Source organism: Cervus elaphus, chromosome 16, assembly GCF_910594005.1.
Source record: "Cervus elaphus chromosome 16, mCerEla1.1, whole genome shotgun sequence".
Lineage (NCBI taxonomy): Eukaryota > Metazoa > Chordata > Mammalia > Artiodactyla > Cervidae > Cervus > Cervus elaphus.
This window is the reverse complement of record NC_057830.1, coordinates 8230945-8253295: the sequence shown is the minus strand read 5'-3', so window position 1 is coordinate 8253295 and position 22351 is coordinate 8230945. Positions and strand designations below refer to the sequence as shown.

Genomic DNA, 22351 nt, shown 5'->3' with positions numbered 1-22351 from the left:
GAAATTAGAACATACACAAGGTTCAGTAGCAGTGATAGTATGAACGAAGGCATTGAGAGAACAGGGCTCACGCTGAGCTTGGAAGTTCACAGAGGACTTCCTGGGGGAGGAAGTGCTTAGGATCCCCAAATGCCAATTGAAGAGGCCTGGTAAGATCAAGAGAAGATTGAAATGATGACAAAGATAATAAAAAGTAATACACTCTCATTCACTGAGTGCTTAATTGCCAGAGCTTGTGCCAAGCATTTTAAATCTCCAGTTTAAATTCTTACAAAGTGACATGAGGTGGTATCTTTATTCTCACTTTGCAGATGAGGAAGCTGAGACAGAGGACAATTGAGCTGCTATGCCAGTTCAGACAATGATTAGACAGTGGAGTCAGAACTTGAACATGGGTCCATTCAAGTCTAAAGTAAGTGCTCTGAGCCACCGTCTTATAAAGTCTTTTGTGCTGGACCAAGGGAAGGAGTTATGATTCAAGACCAAGCCCAGGCTCTGTCTATATAACCTCCAAGCACCTGGCTCGAGGTGGGAGTACTATCAGGATCCTGGAATTGGGGCCTTAAGATGCCACAGAACCTGCCAGGTCTGTAGAAATGAAGCATGCTGACAGACATGCTGGAGATGCTGTCAAGCTCAGCTATCACTGAGGAAGGATTTCAGATGCCCTGAAGTCTCCTCAGTAGTCCTTTTCCCATCCGAGCAGGCAAATTTCTCTATCCGTAAACATCCAGCTCCAAAAAACTCATCTATTATTAGTAGCTTTCTCAGGTAACTTTTTTCCTCTTCTGAATTCTCTGAGTATTGATCTGATATTATTTCCATCACATGTCATTCTACAAATGATTTGAGTAGCTTTATCATATATGTATGCTTCCTCTTTTAGAGCAATAAGCAAATTCTATCTTGTACTTACATTCAACTAAGCAGTTCATCTCCATACAGCTAGACTGTGTGTGAACTGCAAGCCCCATGAGGGCAGGAACCGTATCTGTGTCATTCATCTCTTAATACCCAACACCAAGTATTGTGTCCTGAATATCATAAATGCATAGTACCTTTATATTTGAATAAAATATAGCTAAATATATTTCTTGATTGAGCTTACATACAGTTAGCTGATGCTTATTTTCATGGAATTAATGAACAAACAAATAATCTTTGTTTCATAACAGCCATAATGTAATTGGCTCTCCTGTGATCTCTTTTAAGGCACGACGTATCGAGGAATTCATTATAGCTCCACTCCTGGGATTAGTTCATATTTCTCATTCGGCTATTCAGTGAGCTTGTATCAGTTCTATGTGCCAGATGCCATAAGCACAAGTGTTGCAAAAAATATCCAAGACAGACCTGACTCTTTCCTATGAGATTCTAATCAATACCTCAAGAGTTCTGGAGGCCCCAGTACTGCCTGCTTTCTGTCTGACTGAAGTATACTCAGCTGGACCTTTGGCAGGAGGTGGACTTCACCAGGCCTTTAAGATAGTGTAAAACTCTGATTTCAGTGCAAAGGCAGCATCCTGGGTAACTAGGAATCCTTCCAGCTTCACTGTAGCGTTATTTGTTAAATTTAGGTCACACTCTCTCTCCTTTTGTATTTTGAATTTTCATTATTTATTTTTAAGCTCCTGGAGATTGGAGGCTCTCATGGGGCCACATAGTAGCACGTGCTGTAGTCTGAAAAGCTACACAGTGAGCTGCAAACCACGCTTCTGCCAGTTGCTGTGGGCAAGTCACAGCCACTCTTGGGGCTGCAGACTCTCCTGGGAAATAAGGAGTCGTGTATGGTTTCACTTCCAGAGTCTCTTTTGTTCTAGTGACATGTGGTCCATTGCTGATTCGGCAATATTTCTGCTGGACCTAATTTTGGATTTCATTTTTTTTAGACCCAAGTCACACGGCCAATATTAAGAACCGCCCCCCACCCCCACCCAGTCCTGAGTGTTTCTTTCTTTAGAGTTTGGCCTAAGCACTACAAGTGCTTCGTGGCTTCCTCCCTCCCATCCCTCGAACATACGTTTCATTACCAACCAAGTTAAGCCCACAAATCTTAATCCGTAAAGTAGTTCCACCCAGACACAATAATGAGATTCATACTTGTGGTTTAGTATACCTAAGAAAAGCTCAGATGAAATATGACTGGATCCATTGATACATTCAGACCACAAACTGCCCTGGTATGGTCTGGTTTCAATTTTTGAAATAAAAATTCTGCAGAGCACTTGCTTTCTCTCTCCTATTTCTTTGCCTAGACAGAAAAGAAAATAAAATAAAAAAAGTGGGTCTGACCACGTGGCAACAATATAGGTTCCTATAAAGTTCTGGAAAACTGTTTCAAAAATAGATTTGAATTCATTTCCCAGTGGAACAATGACCTCCTCTGTTTCGGCTTTCATCCAGAATTTTAAGAAATCTCGTTGACTCTTGCACAAGTATTGGAAAGTGGGTTCCTGAACTCTTGAGCAAGGTACAAAAATAAAGAGATTTATCTAGGGAGGACAGGTGATAGATGGACTCACAACTCAACCCTAAAAAAAGGAAACTTTTCTAAAAAGAGCTGCATAACACGGTGGCCTTTGTGAACTTGTTATAGCCACCCAAGGCCAGAGATGGAGCCTTGAGAGGGGCTATGGAAACTCTTAAGGGGAATTATGTTGGGAGAAAGAAAGAAATTGTCTTCTCAATTAGGAAAACCTGAAATCAAATGGTTTACCTGCTGGGAGCCCTTGACAAAGTCCTATAACTTTTCTGAATTGTGGTTTCTTCAGTGTAACAAAGATTTTTTCAGGGCTTTTGGAGACAGAGTGTGATAAGGAGTTATAAATGCCTGGTGTATTAACAATAAGTGCTACCCAGACGTTAGTCTTTATTCTCCTTGTCTCTCCTTTTCCTTCTTGTCCTCCCCTATTAGGAAGCTCTATAACACTGAACATATATATATATATTTTATAGAAATAATAATATTGTAGAGGTCACTCAAGTATTGGTTAAGAGGCTGAATCTGGTTTGAGATGACAAGTTTCAGTTTATGTGTCAATTTCAATCAGCTGATAATGGCTGCCTGGAGCCACTTTGAGAAAGATTCTATGGCCATGTTTGAACTCAAGGGAAAAAGGTATTGTGATGGATGAGCAATGTCTGCCACGGGTATACAAGTGGGGGCTGGTGTTAGTATGTGTGCAAATATTTGGCATAGCAAGACTACCTAGCTTTGGCAATCTTTTCCAACCCAATGTGCTGATATAAATAGATGGAATGCAGCTTGACTGATGCCTGTGTCAGAGGGAGCCAGATGGAGTCACTGACGATTATAAAAGCCTGTATGAATCAAGTTCAATGAAGTCTGATACATTCTGATGAAAGTTGACTCCCGAAATGGAACTATGCCTCCAAGACTAGAAGCAGGAAACTAGAGTCTCGGAAAAAAACTCAAACTACTGTAGTAATTAACGAGTATGATCCCAGGCGAGGCAGACATACCTTCATTGACTACTTTTTCTTTCTCAAAAAAGGGGTGATTTAAATGCTACAATAATAACTAAGATTGATTGAATACATTTGAGCCAGGAATTGCCTACGGTGTCTTGTGTGGATTATCTTATTGAATCTTCTCCAAGACCTTTGAGGTAACTGACTTTATTTTCCTCAGTTTATAGATGAGGAAATAGAGGCTCACACAGCTCAAGGTCACAAAGCGAAAAAGAGGAAGCAGGGGTTTAATTTGGGTGGACTGACGCATGAGTCAGAGACTCCATTTCTAACCTTTGGTTTTGCAGGTTTCCTTTAATGATGTCCAGGAGTGGTTTGCATGACTGAGTTAAAAGGACTAATTGCAAAAGAACTCAGTGATAAAGGTCCAGAATAATTGCTGGCAATGAAAAACCTTTATAACTTACAGAGAGAACAGGAGAAGCATCACATAGCCTGAAAAATAGAGATTACTTCCAACCCTTGCCTTGAGTTTAATCTAGCTGGGTAACTTTAAGCAGCATTTTCTAGAGTGTTATTTACAACATGTTGACAGTTATCAACGCAAAGAGAAGAGATTCCTAATTCAACCTACTTGGAAAATGTTATTTTAAATTAAACAAATTACCCCAGGCTTCTTTACTTCAGGATCTTCTAGGGTCTTTCATATGTTTGTGTTTATCTGAAATCTCCAAGAAACGGAACATTCATAGTGTTTCCCAAACTTATTTGATCATTCTGTTTGAAGTATGTCATAAGTTTGGTGGCACAGAGTGGGAAAGTGCAGATTTGGAAGCAATCCTAAACCTTCTCCTGTTTCATTTCCTTGTGTATTAGATGAGAGTAATGACGCACCCAATGATGACTGGTCCATGATAAGTGTGTAGCTCCAGGGTGGAGCCTCTGTAGCAACTGAACATTTGTCTTGGGCCAGGAACTTTAGTGATGCCACGTAACTTTGACACCAACCTTATGACTTAGGAAGCACTGTTTGTATTTTACTGTTAAGAGAATTGAAGGCTTAAGGACTTCCCTGGTGATCCAGTGGTTAAGAACTGGCTTTCCAATGCAGGGTATGCGGGTTTGATCCCCGGTCAGAGAGCTAAGATCCCACACGCTGTAGAGCATCTAAGCCCGTGCACCAAATAATGAGCCCACACGCTCTGGAGCCTGCGCACCGCAACTAGAGAGAAGCCCACATGTGACAATGAAGCCATGAATAAATAATAAATCAACTTTAAAAAGAAGAGAGAGAACTGAAGATCTGAGAAGGTTAAATAAGTTGCCCGGTCAGTAATCAGTTGACTCAGAATAAAGAACTGAGTCTTATAATTCCAAACCTTAGGCTTTTTCTGATATACTATGTTACCTTTTGCAACAAGATTCATTGTTCAGTTTAATGGTTTAGTATTCATGCAATAAATATCAGCAGGAAATCCGCCATCTTCGATATAAAGAGAGTTACTGAAATTCTAAAATGGGACTGCTTGGGAAGGTGATATTGGGGATGTGGGGTGCACGTAACTCATATACAGTTTTGAACTTGAAGGGAAGGCACAAAGCCAAATGAGCTATAGTATCTATATCTCAGGCAAATCTCTAAAGCCCCTGGAAACAGCCTATTCTCCATGTGTCTGGCCTGGAGAGAAAGCGAGTAAGTGAGAGGGAGATAAAGTGAGAAGTAGCAGACAGGGGGCTTAAAAATCTCTCCTGGATGAAGATTGGGCCTCATGCTACATGCTTTCCAAAAAAAAAAAAAAAAAAGTATGACTTCTAAGATATTAGTTAAGACATGAGAGCATTTTAGAGGGTCTAGGAATTACAGCTCTTATTTTTGAAAGAATGGACTTACATGAACAAATAGACCGATAGATAAATAAGGAAACAGGTGCGGTGGGGGAGGGAACCTTTCCATACAGGACCATTTAGTTTAGCATATACTTGGGCCACCTGATGTGAAGAGCCAGCTCACTGGAGAAAGACCCTGATGCTGGGAGAGATTGAGGGCAGAAGGAGAAGGGGGCGACAGAGGATGAGATGGTTGGATGGCATCACCGACTCAATGGACATGAGTCTGAACAAACTCCAGGCAACATTGAAGGACAGGGAAGCCTGTTGCGCTGCAGTCCATGGGATCGCAAAGAGTCGGACACGACTTAGCAGCTGAGCAACAACAGTAGCCTAAAGGTCAAGAAACTTAGCCTGAGAGACATAAAAGTCAGAGGTAGTCAGGAGCAGATCAAGGCTGGATTATACAAATGAATAACTTTTCTATCATTTTTCTAAGCGTCCTTTAGGTATAGAATTTGGCTTCATGTTCTTGGAGGAAGACTTATTAGATGAACCTTTATTTCTGCTTCAGTTTCTTCATTCATATAAATATAAAATATCCAGTTTCCAGCATTGTAGTGATTGGAAATTACATGTGTAAATTGAATACACTGACTAATCAGTAAACTTTGTCTTAAGTAAATATGTTTGGCTTTGCAGCCAGATGGTCTGTCACAACTATTCAACTCTACAATAGCAAAGTAGCCCTAATCATGACACAAATGAATGAGCATAGATGTGTTCAAGTAAAACTTTATTTACAAAATAAGGTGTCACCCCATAGTTTCCTGATGCTTTCTGGAATATAGTAATTAGTTAATAAGTGATGACCTTATTATAAAAGCAAATACAGATTGAAATGGGCAGGATGGAAACTAACATTTTGTTAAGCGTGCATGCTCAATAGCTTCAGCTGTGTCTGACTCTTTGCGACCCGAAGGACTGTAACCTGCCAGGCTCCTCTGTCCGTGGGATTTTCCCAGCAAGAATCCTGGAGTGGTTGCCATGTCCGCCTCCAGGAGGTCTTCCTGACCTAGGGCTCAAACCTGAATCTGCATTAGCAGGCGGATTCTTTACTGCTGAGCCACTGGAGAAGCCTGTTGCTGCTTAGTCGCTCAGTCGTGTCTGACTCTGTGTGACCCCATGGACTGCATCCCTTCAGGCTCCTCCATCCATGGGACTCTCCAGGCAAGGATACTTGAGTGGGTTGCCATTTCCTTGGCAGATTCTTTACCGCCGAGCCACTAGGGAAGGCTACTATAATACCTATTTTGTTCCAAGCCTTATATCAGCTGCTTTTTAAAAACATGTAATCATTTATCTTGTCATTTGTCACGACAACCTGGTGAGACAGGTATTAATACCTGTCTCAGGTATTAATACCTGGTGAGACCAGGTATTAATAGACCTATGTAGAAGTCAAATCTAGACTCAGGGAGCTTCAGCAACTGATGGAAGAGGCAAAGGCACTTTTGGACCCTGATTTGCCACTCTAAAATATGTGTTTCCAACCACTACGCTGGGGTGATGCACCAAGAAATTTCCTGCAGTTCATATAAGGTGAAAATTGAAATTAGCACTTCTTGATAAGGGGAGCAGACACCGTCAGCTTCCACTTCCCAGAGCTTCGACAGCAAGCTGGTGGCTGTCCGTGTGTAAGCGCAGAAATATTTGACCTGTCTTTCAGAGTGTCTGGCTGGACCTCGAGTTTCATAACCCCCCTCCCCACCCGCCTTGGAGAATGCTTAAGCCAAGGTGTATTGTTTGCAAATGCTTATTAGATGCTAGACAGATGTTGGCAAGTTTTATTTGGCCTGAGATGGAGTTCCAGAGTCTGCTGAAGCCTGGCTGTGCTCACTGACCGTCTTAGCCAAAAAGAGCTGCTAATTAGAGTGACGCTCTGCTTGTCTCTACCTCTGGAGCTAGGTTTTCCCACTCTGAGCTTGTCTGTTTCAGCCTGAGTTTGTTTGGCTTTTTACTATAGATCTAGAGAGCAAATTTACAGTCCTTTTATAATCTATGAAGCCTGGTACACCAATGCAGAGTTTACCAGACTATGTTCTAAGACATTCTTAGGTCGCTGGGCTAAGGGTTAAGGGTAAGGATTAAGAGTGTGGCTCTGGCATCAGAAAGCTCCAGGTCTGAGAGTGGGAAAGGGTGTTTGTGTTCCAATAAGTCTGAAGGTACTAGGTTAAATGAAGCTGAACATTAATTGCAAAATTAATTACAAATTACAAAATGTCTCACCTCATGCACTCTCCTACCTCAAATCTCCCAGTGGCTTCCTATCACAATGAATAAAATCCTAACTCCTCACTACTGCCTACAGAGCTCACATCCTCACTGCATTCAGATCTCTGTTCAAAGGTCACCTCCATGTCTTACCCTAGTTAAAAGAACACCCCCCTCACCACCAGCAATTGTCTGATCCCTTGCCTCGTTTTAGACGTCTTCTCAGCAAGTATCTCCTGGAGACCATAGTATAAGTTTGATTTCCTTTTTTTTTTTGTCTACCTCTTTCACCATAAGTTCCACAAATAAAACGACCTCACATGTCTTGTTTTCTGTTGTATTTCTAGCCCTTGGAATTACATATTGAATGAACACATAAGCCATGAATTTCTAAGAACAGGACGGTGTCAAGTGTTCTCCAATCTTTTGGCCACAGACACTTTTTAAACTTATTTTTTTAACATTTTTTTTTTTATCCTGGAGTATAGACTATTAACAGTGTTGTGATAGTTTCAGTTGGAGAGCAAAGGGACTCAGCCATACACATACATGTATCCATTCTCCCCCAAATTCCCCTTCCATCCAGGCTACCGCGTAATATTGAGCAGAGTTCCCTTGCTATATAGTAGGTCCTTGTTTGTTAACCATTTTAAATGTAGCAGTGTGTGCATGTCCACCCCAAACTCCCTAACCATCCCTTCCCCACTCCCTTCCCCCCGGCATAAGTTCGTTCTCTAAGCCTGTGAGTCTGTACAGGACACTTTTTTGAGGTGCATCTCATGGGGAGACTGTCCCACTGGACACACTTTGGGGAACTGCTCCTCTAGTGCAGTCTTGTTGCCAAGAACTACTTCAATGATAGATACCAAGAGCAGCAATAACAATAGGGTGTTGATACTGAGTGCATTTCTGGGCTAAGCAATGCAGTTGCTATATCATTTAATCATCACAATAACTTTATGGAGTAGTTGTTACTAATGTTTTACCTTTAATACAGATGAAGAAAATGAGGCTTAGAGCAAATAGCAAACTCTCAGACCTGGAGCTTTCTGATGCCAGAACCATACTCTTAACCCTTACCCAGCCCTTTCCCTGGGCTATGAATTTCTCCATGCGCTAAGACAGAGAAACTCCTTATCTTCATCCCTTCTCTGCCCTCCCCTTCCTCCCACTAGTTGTAGACAAGTCCTTGCTATAACTGCCAGATTTTCCGCTGTCTCTAGTGACTCAGCCTCAGATCCCTAGACGGGCCTCCTCTGTCCTTGGTACTGGTTTTTCAAAATCCAAGGCAATGCAAGCTTTGATCCTGGGGACCACCTCTGAAAGCAAGGACATTCCCTAAAGTCTGCATCCTGAGACGGTTTCCTGTCCCAGGGCTGGGCTGGCTTCCCCCTGTCATGTATTATGACATCACTTTGCATAGTTGAGAGCCTAGAGGGCTAAGCATGAAAACAAGTTCAAGTTTTAGACCTTCTGAACACGCTTTGGTGAGGAAGGAAAATCCAAATCTGGAACACAATGGATTTTATTCCAGTTGTATTTGATTTTGGAAAAACTAGATAGACAGATCCTTCTTTTTAAAACTTTAAAGGAAGAGTTGACCTATGAGTGGACGAGAATTCCATGATGATAAAGTGATGATAGAGAGAAACATGCCATGGAATGGGATGACAGCAAAGAGACATTCACTCTGTACAGAGGAGGTGGGTCCTGAACTGAATTTTAACAAAAGAATGTGAGTAGGTGACAAATACAGGAAAGGACATTCTGGGAAACAAGGAATGGCATTTGGAAAAACAAAAAGCACAAAATGGTTGGTGTGGAAAGCACAGATTACAGCTGAAGGTACAAGGTTCATTTGGAGGCCTGGGCCAGATCACAGGGAAAACTGATGCCTTTCTAGGGATTCTTTTGTGGCCAAAAGAGAATCATTTGACAAAAGCTTTATGCCTGGGAATCTTGATTTCTATAATCCAATGTTGAGGGACAGATTGAAAGGGAAGGCTGGGAAATAATAAGGAAATGCTGCAATCATCCATCTGTGAGACATCACAGTCTGAGCTGGCATGATGATGGGGAGGGTGGGAGGCAAAAATGTGGAAAAAGAGAAGGAGTTAATCCTAGAGTTAAGTTTTCATTATAATATCTGCTAAGAGAGAAACAGGTCAGGGAAGGGGGACGATGGGTGAGTTTCAGTTTGGGTCACTTTGAATTGTCTTGCCCTTTAGTAAAATGCATTTGAAGTCATTCCTTGGAAGATCCTACCCTGGGGTTATATTAAAGAGGACTCATAGCTCTCCTATGACATCTAATGCAACATACCAGGCTCCACCTGGTATTGAATGGACAAGAAGTTTAAATAAGACAAAGTCCACACTAGTGTTTACCGTAAGTATTGACTGCTCATCACTATGAGAGCAGGTGGGCTGGATGAACTTACTGATAAGTTGTTAGACATTGGTGACACTGGAGTGATGGAGACAATAGCAGGTGAATAGCAGGTAAAGGATCGGCTCCAATTTCTACCTCCTGCTGTTTACATTCTTGTGTAATTCCTTGTTGCGTGTGGGATGGCTAGAGACTTCCTTCAAACCAATGGAACGTGGCTAAGATAATGTGATGTCACCTCCACCGTTAGGCTATTCAAGATTGTGATATCTATCTTGTTTGCAAGTTCTCTATCTCTCTTGCTGGCTTTGATGAAGCAGCTATGCTGGAGGCTATGCTGGAGTCTCTGCTGGAGAGGCCCACGTGGCAATAAAGTGAGGGTGGCTTCAGACCAACAGCTAGAAAGGAACTGAATCTAGCCAACAACCACATAAGTGAGCTTTAATCATTCCCCAGTTGACCCTTCAGACGAGACCCCAATCCTGGCCAACCCTGTGGTTGCAGCCTCATGAGAGACCATGATGTAGGACGTCCATCTAAGCTGTGCTTGAAATCCTGACCTACAGCAACTTGCAGGATAATTAATGTGTGTTGTTCTAAACGATCAAATTTTGTGGGAATTTGTTATGTAACGATAGATCGCTAATACAGAGGACTCCTTGGCTCAGCCCATGTGCTCTAAAGCTGTTCAGGGAATAAAACCCTGCTGATTTTTCCTTTCTAAAGAATGTATTAGCTCTGACACTTTTTATATTGCCCCCATCTTCCAAGAGCATGAGTTAGAAGACCTCAGATTCAGTGCTGGCCCTGTTGCCAATTGGCATGAGGTCTTAGAAGGACTTTTTCCTTTTCCATGTCTCCATTTCACCATCTTTAAAATGAGGGAAGATAAATTACGCCAGCAATTTCCAAAACCTTTTGTTTTTCCTTGGCCATGGAACTCTCATCAAATGACATCTCATGAGGAAGCTAGTGCCCCAAAGAGATGAGTGGAAGGGTTTTAGAATGAAATGATGCCATTGGCAGCAACATGAATAGACCTAGAGATTGTCTTGCTGAGTGAGAGTAAGTCAGAGAGAGAAGGAGAAATAGCATATGATATCCTTATATGCAGAATCTGAAAAGAAATGATACAAATGAACTTATTTACAAGACAGAAGCAGACTCACAGACTTAGAGAAAAACTTACAGTTGCCGGGGAGACGAACTGGGGAAAGAGATAGGGAGCTTGGGATGGACATGTCCACACTGCTTATTTAAAATGGATAACCAACAAAGACCTACTGTATAGCACAGGGAACTCTATTCAACGTTATGTGCCAGGCTGGATGGAAGGGGAGTTTAGAGGAGAATGGATGTATGTGTATGTATGGCTGAGTCACCTGAACCTATCACAACACTGTTAATCAGCTACACTCTACTATAAAATAATTAAAAAAAAAAAAGTGGAAAGGCTTTGGTTGAAATAAGGCTGAGTGACTGACCTTTCCACCTCTACCTGGCCACCCCTAGAACACCTTGGAGGAGCCTCTCAATTCTTTTGTCCAGGATCCTGGCTTGGAGGCTACCAACAAGCCCTTTTAGTTTCAACATTCTATGGGCTGAAGGGAACTTCTTTTTAACCCCGCTCCCACCCCCACCTATCGATTGGAACATCCTCCTGTGACATCTCTGCATAGGGATACCTCTATGCATCCACGCTAGGACCCAGGACATAAGGACCTCAGAGAGCAGACCACTTCCTTGGGGGCAGCACTGCAGGTATCTCTGCCCACTCTGAGCCACCTCCCCAGCAGGTGCATTTCTCCTGTTCCATCAGAGCTCGTCAGGTATGTGCTCCTCCCGGCTGTCTCTTCCCTGGGTGGGCAATCACGGCTTCCTTGGCTGGAGGGCCTCACAAGCTTCATTGCTGTTATTGTTGGTGGCGGTGGTTGGTTGGTTTCTTGCTGCCAGCCTACCCTGGATGCAGGTAGGGTCTCTGCTGAGGGTCTTTGACCCTCTTCCTGAGGGTCTCCGGCTGGCAGGGAGTCCAGTGTTGCTCTAAGTTCTCTTGTGCTGGCTGTGGTGCGTCACTTTTTGCAGCAAGGTTTGCATATGCTTATTGCATGGCATGCCTAGCAGAGTTCCCCAGGGCACTGCCAATAGCCAGGCTTTCCCTATGTGGCATCCATAGGCATAGAGCTAGATCCAAAATATACTTGCACTTGCACTCAATACTCAATATTCTTTGAACCAAAATATACTGAATTGCACTCAGTATTCAATGTTCCATCTCTTTTTTGCCTCGTGTGTATGTCCATGCTCAGTCGTGACCGACTCTGCGACCCCATGGACTGTAGCCTGCCACGCTTTTCCATCCATGGCATTTCCCAGGCAAGAACACTGGAGAGGGTTGCGATTTCCTCCTCCAGGGGATCTTCCCGATCCAGGAATCAAACCCACATCTCCTGCATTGGCTAGCAGGAGAAGCCTCATTTTTTCTTGCCTACCACCAAGTATGGTTTTATCCTGAACACATCCCTGGGAGATTAAATTTAACTTGTCTGATATATCTCTCTGTTTAAAGTCTACCATTGGAAATTCTCATATTTGTGTTAAGCATTACTCTGTCTATTGAACACTGTTTAAAAATGTGACCGTTCCTCTAGCAAGTAGCCTGTTGCCTCTAACCTCTTTTCTCATCTGGAAAATGGAAGTAATACCTGAATGTCCAATAACAGTGAGAGAAGCACCGTTTGGCGAGTTCCTGGAGAAGAATCCCAATGCCACCACCTTCTACTTTGTGCAGATGACAACCTTTTGTGGCCTCAGTTCACTTAGCTGTGAAATAATATTTGGTTGCTGGGAAAATCTGAGAGTGATAAAATTTATTTTATGCTTTTGTAAATGTATGAGAGTCCTGCTTTATCAGAACTGTGTCTGGCATGTGAAAATGCTTCTGTCACCATAGGACCCAGTTCAGAAGCCAAGCGGTGTTGTGCTTTTTTGTTCATTTCCATTAGGACAGCAGAGTTTCTTCAACAATACTTTATGGAGGGCCTGCCACCGCCAGCAGGTGGCTAAGCTCTGGGGAGGGTGAGCTTCCAGCAGACAGGGTCCCCGCCTCCCTGATGACTTTGTCCTCAACGCTGTGCAGTCCGGTGGTGGGCGGAGGAGACCATCAGGGCAGTTATGGTGCACAGAGGTACGTGGGGGAGGTGCAGGGCTCTGCGGGAACTGTCAGAGGGGTGTGTGAGCCCGCCAGCAGGGCGAGCGCTTGCTCACCTGTGTGTGTGCCTGCTGCATGTCTCAGGCTGGCAGCAGGGGTGAGGCCTGGATCAGGCTTCACCCTTCTGCGGTCCAGCCTGGTAGGGGACACATGCGTGTGCATGCATGCTAAGTCACTCCAGTTGTGTCTGACTCTTTGAGACCTGGTGGACTGTAGCCTGCCAGGCTCCTCTGTCCATGGGGTTCTCCAGGCCAGAAATACTGAGTGGGTTGCCATTCCCTCCTCCAGGAGATCTTTCCAACCCACGGATCGAACCCGTGTCTCCTGAGGCTCCTGCATTGGCAGGTGTATTCTTTTCTGCTGAGCCCCCAGGAAAGCCCCAGGCCACTAGTAATAGGCCCTAATAAATGACTGCAGAATACTACAAGGAAGGTGGTGGTGGTGTAGTTGCTCAGTCGTGTCTGACTCTTGTGACCCCATGGACAGCAGCCCACCAGGCTCCCCTGTCCATGGGATTCTCCAGGCAAGAGTGCTGGAGTGGGTTGCCATTTCCTTCTCCAGGGGATCTTCCTGACCCAGGGATCAAACCCACCTCTCTTGTTTCCTGCATTGACAGGCTGGTTCTTTACCACTGGCGCCACCTGGGAAGCCCCTAGGGGAAACATTTTATGCTAGAAATCACACACTACTTATTTCATCACAGTTTCTGCAGGGAGTGGGCCCTGAAGGAATGAGTTGGAGAGAGCAGCCGCAGCCACCTGCTGAAAACACTAGAGTCTGAAAGACACACATCTCTGCCTCTTTCTGGGCTCTGCTCTCTGTCCAGCCTCGTCTGTTGTCAGAGATGAATAGAACTTCAGTGTGGAGTGTGATGGTTATATCCACGTGCTCAGGACTTGGAACCGCCTTTGAGTTCTGACTCCGGCAATCACTATCTGCGTGGCCTTGGGGAAGCCACTTACACTTTTCCAGACTCGGGTCCCCTAGGTTTGAACTGAGAGGCATTTCTACTTGCTGGAAGCAATTGTTGCAGATTAAATGGCACAATGCCTGTAGAGTCCTCAGTAAATATTAGTTATTACCATTGTCAGTCCCTCCTAGAACTTTTTGGACATGTTCATGTAGAAGTTAGTAGCTGCCAACTCACCTTCTCCAGGGTAACAGTTGATCAATGGTTAATTCTGAAACAAGCCGTCTACTTTCAGAGCTTCTGAAATATTTCTGGCTCTTGACAGAGGGGAGGTTAAAGGACCATCCAAAGCTATTTGAGTTACCATGGCTGCATAATTAAGGGCCTGTGAATTTCAGGATATTTAAAAAATCTGAAACAACTTGGCATGAAATGATTTTTTTTTTCATTTTCACTCACAAATAGACTAAAAATACATATGAAAGGGATTTTCCACTCCCGATCTGCTTTCAATGTGGGCATCTGACTTTTTTTTTCCATGATGGAGGGTCAAAGGGAGTGATGAGGTGTTGAACTTACGTTGCTGCTGAAGTTAAGGAGAGACCAGAAAAATGAGACAACAGAGGAGGGAACAGAAAAAGGATTTCTAGGCTTCAGGGCATAACTAAAATAAGCAGTCTGGTCACCAGGGTGAGAATCAGGTAGGCATGTAGGCGTGTACAGTCCCTTGTGAAAGTAAGGCCACCGCTCTTCGCTTTGGATGGAATTACGGCCTAGAGTTTATGGGAGTTTAGAGGGGCTTTCCTTCTTGGAAAGGAATCTTCATCTAATGTTTCCCACATGTCAAAGGTGTGTATACTGGCCTGGGATTAGATTCAAGGGGATTCCCTGTGATCTCCTCAAAGTGAGATGTGATTGAGTCATGTTGTTTTTTAGTCACTAAGTTGCATTCTACTCTTTTTTGACCCCATGGACTATAGCCTGCCAAGCTCCTCTGTCCATGGGATTTCTTAGACAAGAAAACTGAAGTGGGCTGCCATTTCCTTTTCCAAGGGATCTTCCTAACCCAGGGATCATACCTGCGTCTCCTGCATTGCAGGTGGATCCCTTACCACTGAGCCACCAGGGAAGCCTGGTGGGCTTTTAGAGGGGTTCTAAAAGGCAGGAAGAAATAGAGGCTTGGTGCAGCCAAGGAGGGCCTGAGGACATAGACCGACATGGGGAACGATGGAAACACCCAGGGAAGAGGGGTCGTGGATGAGCACACCTGAGGGGCTGTGGTCCAGGACAGCATCACGTACACTCACCTTCAGGATGAGGCTTGGAGCAGCTGCTCCACATGAGACAGCAGGGAGTCTGAGCTCGACCATAACCCAGGGGAATTTGTGGCTCAGAGCTTACAACTATTTCCTGATCTGGGATTCACTGCCCCAAGGCTGGGCACCCTGATTTCACTTCATCTGCCAATCAGCCCTTTTGAAAGCAGATGCTCTCATTTACCTGGCTCTCAGAGGGGATGCAGGTACAGGTACAGCCCTGCTTTCCCAGACAGGGACTGTTTCCCTGTCCAACAAGGCAAAGGGCGTGCCTCCTTTTCTAGGATGAAACTCGGCAATAATGACCTGACCGCTGCTTCTAGGGTCATTCTTCTCTCTCCCAGGCATGAAATTTGAACGTTTCTGTCTCCAGGCAGAGCATTTCAACACCAGGAGCTGACCTTTTCTGAGCACCATGAAAAATGATATACGCAGGGCTATTCTGCAAAATCAATAGACACCAAAGCCAGCTGAGGGCTTCTCTGCCACCTTGGCCAACCACTAAAAGACATCCTTCAGGGTTTCATGGAAGTCTGCCCAGCCTGACTGCTGGAGGTGATACAGCCTAGTGGAAAAAATAGTAGGGTGTTGGTCCAAAAGTTTGGGTTCAAAGCCAGCTCTGCCCTCACTTATGGAAACCCTCCGATGCATCATTTCAACTTCCTTGGGTCTCAATTTCTCTGGCCATGAAATGGGGCCAGTAATTCACAACTTGCAGTGCTGGAGTGAGAAATTGATGAGGAACCAAAGGCAAACCCTCCTATCACATATATGATATATAGTTCCGCATAACTATTTTGAGTGTGTGTGTGTTTTATCATCACAGAGGGCTTGTATATGGAGTTAACTTAAATGTCTGTTCCCTACTCTGCATTCCAAACCACCGTGACTTCAGCGTGACTTGTGTATTAAGCCAGCTGGATACTTTTGCCTCTAAGAAAGCATGGCTCTTTGTAGAAATCCAAGGGGAGGTGAGAATAGGTGTTCGCAGTCCATTGTGAGCATTAGAAAGGGTAGGATTAAGGGGGATATGTTTTTCATTCTGTCAGCTTGAATTCCCTTTCCAAATTCCATTCTGGTTATATGATCAGGCTACTGCTGTATTTATGGGTGGCCACAGTCTGGCTGGAGGGGCAGATTTAGTCAGAGAGAACTTTTATTTTTTCCCTTCTAAAGGCAGTTCAAGAAGCAGCAGCATTCAGCAGGAATGTGGCCGAATGGGTCCGATTTGAGGGTCGTGGGGACCTGGGTCTGAAACAAGACTCCATCCCTCTGAGATCTGTGGACTCATTCTCTCTGCTTTTCGAGGTTTGTCCAGTAGGTATGGTCCCTTTCGGACACATGCGGGTCTTCAGTGAGATGAGGTATACCAAGATTTAGAGAGTGGGCTTTCCATGTGTTTTGGCTGTTGCTGTCATGACAGTTAATTAAAAACTCGTACTTTACTGAACATTTAACACCCTCCCCCCTGCCCCCCCACCCCCGCCCCTGCCCTGCCCCGGCGTATATGTCTATCTACTGTGTTACCTGGGAAACTTCTTGGAATTCTACTGGATCGCGAGGGCCGCAAATCCTTGTCAAAGTGCAGAGCTGCAGGCTGAACACACGCTACCCGGCTTCCTAATTTTTAACTGAATTCTGCGTGTCCAAGGTTCTGCGGAAGTGTCCCAGAGGCTGAGGGCCCCGGGGTGAGTTTTGGAACCCCCAAACCTGCTTCGATCAAATCGGCCCACATTTACCTGCTGTATATCAGGATTTTGCCAGATTCATTTCCATTTCACTTAATGAATGTTTCCACTGCCTTTTGCAAACCACTGTCTCAGAACACTAATCTTGGCCAAGTACTTGCAAATTGATAAACAGGAAAACCAAGGAAAACCTCCATTTGTTCAGCTCTTACTACATCCCAGGTGCTATACCAAGTTTGATATATATTATCTCACTGAGGGTCACAAGAGCCCTGTGAGATACAGATGGTTCTCCTCTCTATGGATGATAAAGCCAATGTTTGGAAGGCTGGTTCCTTTGGGTGAGGGAGGGAGTTGGTGAAAGGAGATAGGGGAGCTAGGTTTTTCAAAGCATAGAAAAAAAGATGTTAACACCTGAAGAGCTTGGCAACACACTTCTCAATTCTTACCCAGTTCACACTGCTTGTGCAAATCAGAGAATAGGCATATTCGTTTTCTTCCCCCAAATGCCATCACCTCCCAGCAACACACAGTTTCAATGTGCAGGCAGTTCTGTCTGCTGCAAAGGGCTGGATGAGTACAATGCCAACAGACTTCCACAGGTTTCAACAGCACCCAGCAAAGCTTTCCCCCACTCCTGAGTTAGCCTCGTCACATCTCAGGACCAGGCAGGAAGCCGGCTGGGGCAGGCAGCAGGTTTTATTTCTAAAGCACAGATGGGAAAACACCATCAAAAGGGGGGAAGTTCACAAAAACATGAAAAAGAGGCATTCATTCTTCAAGGGAGGCTCCCTGTCCCGCTCTCCCTCTGGTTGGAACACATTCCAAGGACTCCCTCGGCAGCAGCATGGTACTTTATAACCGACAGCTTCAGAATCCGCAAATGCCCAAACTCAAAACCTGTGCCTTCTGGCATCAGTGCTCGACATTTTACATCCAACCCACGCTGCTCCCTCTTCTCCCAAGCTGTGCCAACATAACCTCCAGCTTGTAAAATACAGCCAAGAGTCCGACCTGCCAGCTAGAGAGGTGCCTTCAGACCTGGTGGGACAGAAAGTCAGGGAGCAGGAGTCGGGGTGGGGTGAGGAACGCACAAGAAACAATCTAAGATCGGTTCAGTGCCTCTTTTTACCCCCAAGGTGGTAGCAGTTTGGAGCAACGACAGTGATTACCCAGACTTCCAGTTCTGGAGCCTGTGCTTCTCCAATTTCTTTATATTTCATTTCCTTATAATGACAACAGAAGTTATTGTCCCCATTTTAAAGAAGTGAAAACTGAGGCTCGAAGAGGTTACATATTTTTACCAGGGTCCTGTGTGGTGTGGCAGTTATGGGGACACTAAAGGGATCCTTGGCTTCAAAACCCAAGTTCCTAATCCCCTTACAACACTGCTGGGACCAAGAAATCCCCCTATGTTCTTTCCAGTCTGCCAGGGGAGCTGTGCTTCCCATTCCCCAGGGGCAGTTATTTCTCAGGGCTTTCTGCAATGAGAGGGGGGAAGGGAGAGGTGATTCTAGAAAGTTACGGGATGCTGCTGACTCTGAGCACCTCAAACATACCCAGGTGCCCAGCCCAGGGATCAGGAGGCATCCTTGATCAGGAGGCATCCTTGGGGAGTCCCCCGGCCCTTCAGAGTCTACCGCTCCCGTGCTGTAGTCCACACTTGTCCATCTGACCTTAGGAGTTACCGTCTCTGTTCACCCAGCCCGCATCCCTTCCCAAGTCTGACCACAGGGTGGATGTCGTAGGGATGGTACACAACTCTTTGTAAACTGTAAAGTCAGGGTCGCTGAGATGTAAAATCTTATTGTTCTTCTACCATCTTCTATGAATCTCCTCCTAACCTACCCCATGGAAAGGCCACGAGCAAACTCCACTGTAAAACTCTGCTACCTTAAAACCCTCAAACAGAAATATTCACAGGTGAGTCAGCCAGGTAGCCAGTGAAGAGTGAATTCTTACTCTCCCTCTGAAGAATGGCAGCAATAACAACTTCCTAAAAAGTTCCCTGCACGTGGAACTCTTCATAGAACTAAAACAAGCAGACAGAAATCTCCAAGACTGGAAGGGGGCAAGTAGAAAACAAGTCAAGGTGCATCGGATCATAGCAAATACATCCTGCCAGCAACCAAAATAAAGCCAAAGTTTTATCATTTAGGAAACCACGACCCACTTGGTACCGGAAATGCAAGCAGTCTATCATAGTGATCTTTGGTAATGGGGTGAAACAGACTTACCTTTCTGGAGTTGGGAAAGCCCTAGATTCTTGAGTGAACCAGCTCCATGGAACTAGTACCTGGATGTGAGCGGCGGGGCTCCCTGCGCGCGGCCCCCCAGTGTCACCCCGAGCTCGCCTTTGTGCGGAGGACCGGCGGCGCGGAGTGAGTGCCTGCGCGCGGGAGAGCTTGTGACAGTAGGCAGACTGTGGCCGGTGCAGCCAGCTTTGGCTGGCTTATATAGCGAGCTCCTTCCTCTGAAATGGGACGCCTCGCCTCCAGACATCCTTTCCCACTTTTTCAGTTGGTGAATTAAAGGAACAGCCCTCCCAGCGGAACAGCGTTAGCTCATGAAAGACGCACTCGCTCCCAGCTCTCTGCCAGGGAGAGAACCTATTTGCATACAATTTATTGCAAAAGTAGGAATTCCCTCTTTCCTCTTCTGCCCCCGACCGGGAGCAGCTGTTAGTAAAGTGTGACTTTTGCTTTTGCTCCCCCAAAGGATTTTCTAATTGTGAGACAGCAGCGCAGGGAGCGAGGGGGAACTCTGGATCTCTCCCCAGGCAGGCTGGAAACGTGGCAACAGGACCCGGGCTCGCCAGCCCGGGTGCTCACCGGGCAGCAGCTGCTCAGTGGCATCTTGGAGAGAGCGGAGAGGCTGAGCCGAATTCCTGGAAAGAGGAGATAAAGCCTTTCAAAAGCCTGGGGTGTTTGGGGTTTCTGGGGCCAGCAGAGAGATAAGGGATTAGTTCCCAGCAGGTGGGAACAGCGCTGGGCACACAGATCAGTTCCCAGCCTGTTTTGAGGGGGGAGGGAGCCTTGCCCAGCTGCTTAGAGGCAGTATTGTCTCAGCCCTGGTATCCTACAGGGGAGTAGCTTTTTGACACCGTTCATGCCCTGTGCAGTGATCCGGTCTTCTAAGCTGGGTCTTCTAAGAGAGTTCCCTGAGGTTTCTTCTCAATTGCTGAAAGGTATCCATCATAAGAAAAAAAAAAAAAAGTAGCTAGTTAATCTTTGAAACATAAGCTGTGCCTTCGCTCTCCAGGCTGCTGTGGATTCGTTCCAAGCTCTGAGTCACTGGTGAGTTTGGTGGTTAGCATGCAGTGGGGATCCTCAGGGCACACACGGGCATGGGAGGGAGCGGGGAGGCGGCCAGGCCAGGGCGCCCAGGCTTGAGCTTGTCACGGCTCTTAGTACTCTGGGGGATCCTGGAGGGATATGAGGCACCACTTAAGCTGTAGCTACTGCCAGACCCTCCTTTATGAAGTCTGTATACAGTGTCACTCAAGGTGCTTTATGGACACTGCTTCATTACATCCTCTAACCAGAAAGTGTAATAGGCACACCTGCTGTCCCCTTTTTACAAAGAAACTGAGGTTCTGAGAAGCACTGGAATACATTGAAATGCCAGCCCTGGGCTCCACAGTTCTATTACATGTTACAGCCCAGGAGCATTGTTCAGATGATATTTAGACAATGTTTTATGCCCTGTTAGATTGTAACACCGCTTGTATAAAAATCACTACTGTATTTGTATATGGAAGCTGTGTTTCTTTGTTCCGCAGGGCTAGTTCAGAGATCCTGAATTTTCTTAGAATTAAGCACTAATAACAGAGATTTCAATAGTTCACCTGTTTTTCATACTGAAGATATCACCCCCACACTTGTCATTATTGCTGTGGGCCTCCGTTTCCCTACCTGAACAAAGTGGGGCAAGTTAGGTCATTCCTGTGGTCTCTCTGGCCCTGGTGTTCTAGGATTCTTCGCTCTAGTGACCTTCCCAGATGGCAAGAAAGCCCATAAATAGTCATGTCATTAAACAGTTCATTTGAACTTTTGAACCATTTTGGCTGATTCAAATATTGGTTGTTTTGGAAGTTTTTAATTCTGTGTTTTAGCCAAAACGTATTGTTGTAGCATGAGGCCATGTATTCTTACCATTAGTGAGCACTTCCATTTCTCTTAGCTTTCCAATGTCTGCTCGGGGGTAGGGAATACAATAGTAGAATAGTGTATTATACACGTTATATGGCATAAAGACTATATTTACATATAATACATAATCAATACATATTTGTCACTGCATGCATATTTAAATGGGATAAGAGTGTGTGCTGTAAAGCTGGGTGATACCTCTGGCTTCTCCTGGGAAACTCCCAAGCCTGGCCCCCCATCCTGTAGTCACTTTCCCGCTGGCTCAGCAGTAAAGAATCCCACCTGCCAATACAGGATACGTGCATTTGATCCCTGGGTTGGGAAGATCCCCTGAAGAAGGAAGTGGCAACCCGCTTCAGTATTCTTGCCTGGAGAATTCCATGGATAGAGGAGCCTGGCAGACTCCATGGGGTCGCAAAGAGTCGGACTCAACTGAAGCGACTTGGCACGCATTACAAGTGGCTCCCCCAATTGCAGGGAAGAAAAAAAAAAAAAGCCAAATGTAATCAAGCTGGTCCTCAAGGCAGGAAACAAGCCGGTGGAACAAACAAATAAGAACGTTATAAGGCATTAAGTTAGCTGTCATAGAAGTATATTCCAGTAACATAAAAATGAGACGTTTAGCTTTATTTGTGTATTTTTAGAAGAGGCTACTTATAAAAGGAGTTTTCTCCAAAACCTTTGTGGTATCTTAAGCCATACCTTGGCTTTTAAGTAAGAGGAACCCAGATAAGACACTTGTTTTCATCTTTCTCTGGGGCTTTTGCAGCCCCCCTTCCAGGGAAATGGGTCTGCATACACCATATGCTCTCCAATACCTGAACCTTTGCTAATGGTACACTCTGCCTGGAATCTCCACCTCTACCTTCGCACATCCACTTGGCATCCAATTTGGACCTAACTTCACCAGGAAAGTGTAAGAAAGTGTTTATTGCTTGGTCATGTCTGACTTTGTGACCCACCCCGGATTCTAGCCCTCCAGGCTCCTCTGTCCATTGAATTTTCCAGGCAGGAATACTGGAGTGGGTTGCCATTTCCTTCTCCAGAGGATCTTCCTGACCCAGGGATGAAACCCAGGTCTCCCACATTCCAGGCAGATTCTTTACCGTCTGAGCCACCAGAGAAGCCCAACTTCACCATGGGGCTTTCTCGACGTC

General features: G+C 45.1%; 1 protein-coding gene and 1 long non-coding RNA gene across 16 annotated transcripts in view; one reads left to right on the top strand and one right to left on the bottom strand.

Moving 5' to 3' along the window:
• Positions 1 to 19614, bottom strand: part of TNC (tenascin C) — a 100267-nt gene extending 80653 nt beyond the window's left edge. For 10 of the 11 annotated variants that reach the window (XM_043927432.1, XM_043927431.1, XM_043927437.1 and 7 more), the window contains exon 1: positions 19281 to 19614. The gene's annotated coding sequence lies outside the window, so the exon portion shown is untranslated. Of the gene's footprint in view, positions 1 to 2116; positions 2252 to 19280 lie in introns of those variants that run through there. The other variant, XM_043927433.1, reaches the window with a different exon arrangement.
• The window catches only part of LOC122709998, a 40847-nt gene continuing 38110 nt past the window's right edge, over positions 19615 to 22351 (top strand). For 2 of the 5 annotated variants that reach the window (XR_006345800.1, XR_006345796.1), the window contains exon 1: positions 19620 to 20339. This is a non-coding gene — a long non-coding RNA (uncharacterized LOC122709998). Of the gene's footprint in view, positions 20340 to 22351 lie in introns of all 5 variants that reach the window. The other 3 variants (XR_006345798.1, XR_006345799.1, XR_006345797.1) reach the window with 3 other exon arrangements.